A 1,413-nucleotide genomic window follows, 5' to 3' on the forward strand; every position below is an offset into this window, starting at 1 on the left:
CGGAGAGGGTCAAGAACTTCAAATTCTTGGGTGTCAACATCTCTGAGGAACTGTCCTGGAGCCACCATGTTGACGCAATCACAAAGAAGGCTGGCCAGTGGCTATACTTTATGAGAAGTTTGAGGAGATTCGGTACGTCACCAAAGACTTCATGAACTAGTACACAGTGGAGAGCATCCTGGTTGGTTGCATCAGTGTCTGGTATGGACAGGAAAAATTCCAGACGGTTGTTAACTCAGCTTTAACATCACGGGCACCAGTCTTCACTCTATTGAGCACATCTTCAAGGTCCCCCACCACCCAGTCCATGCCCTCCTCACTCTGCTACCATTGGGAAAAAGATACAGGAGCGTGAAGACGAGCACTCAGTGGCACAAGGGCAGCTTCTTCCCTGCTGCCATCAGATTCCTGAATGAACAATGAACCACAGACACTGCCTTACTTTGTCTTTGTCTTTTTCTTGCACTTATTTTATTCATTTTGAAATGAGGTTTATAGAATATTTGCCCTGTGATGCTGCTGTAAAACAATGAATTTCGTGACCTGCTCATGACAATAAATTTTGGTTCTAACTGGCTTGTATAGATAGCGATGAGCCAACTGACAATGTTCTCATAATTTGACACAAATAGGATGACTATGTTTGGCGACTGCAGAGGGGCCCAGTGAGTGACAGCAACACATTTCTTCCTGCAGTTGTCATTGATTTCTTCAGGTGGAGTGGTCACATTTTGAAAGGTGATGTTGAAGAAGATTTGTCAAGTTGCAGATACTACTGCCCACAGCCAGAGTGAGGAGAGAATGATGTTCAGGATCAAAGCCGATAGCCAAACAGGAGGGCAACTTTGTCTGGAAGGTACAAACTCTCTAGTCTGGTTGACGCTGCACATATCCAGTAAAATATAGAGCATTCCTTACTCTTTGTGTGCCTTGTATGCACTAGAAAGGCTTCAGTGTGTTTATTATTTGCTGAGAAGCTTTGATATGCCCTTGTCTCTGTCACAGATATTAATTAAGAGTAACTCCTTTTGTTAAAGCGTATTTGTTTTAGTAGCTGCATTCTCAGTATTTGGATTACTAAAGAGCAATAAAAAAGTACATATGGGCACTTGAGGGAGTCAAGAAATGAGTAACTCACTACTGAACACCCAGCTTCTTAAATGACCATGGCATCTACATGTCTAAACCAGTTAAGGTTCTGGTTCAGAAGATTGATCAGAACATTAATGTTCGTTGACTCACTGAAGGTAATTTAGTTGAATGTCAAGGGGTAATGATTAGATTCTCCATCACAGACATTCTTTGGGCCTTCTGTGATGTGAATGTCATCTACTACTAATCAATTGATGCTTTACTGCTGTCCTGGATTTGATGCAGCTTGACAGCATATTGACATCACTCTGTCATTTGGCT

The sequence above is a fragment of the Narcine bancroftii genome, chromosome 2, assembly GCF_036971445.1.
Source record: "Narcine bancroftii isolate sNarBan1 chromosome 2, sNarBan1.hap1, whole genome shotgun sequence".
In the NCBI taxonomy this organism is placed as follows: domain Eukaryota; kingdom Metazoa; phylum Chordata; class Chondrichthyes; order Torpediniformes; family Narcinidae; genus Narcine; species Narcine bancroftii.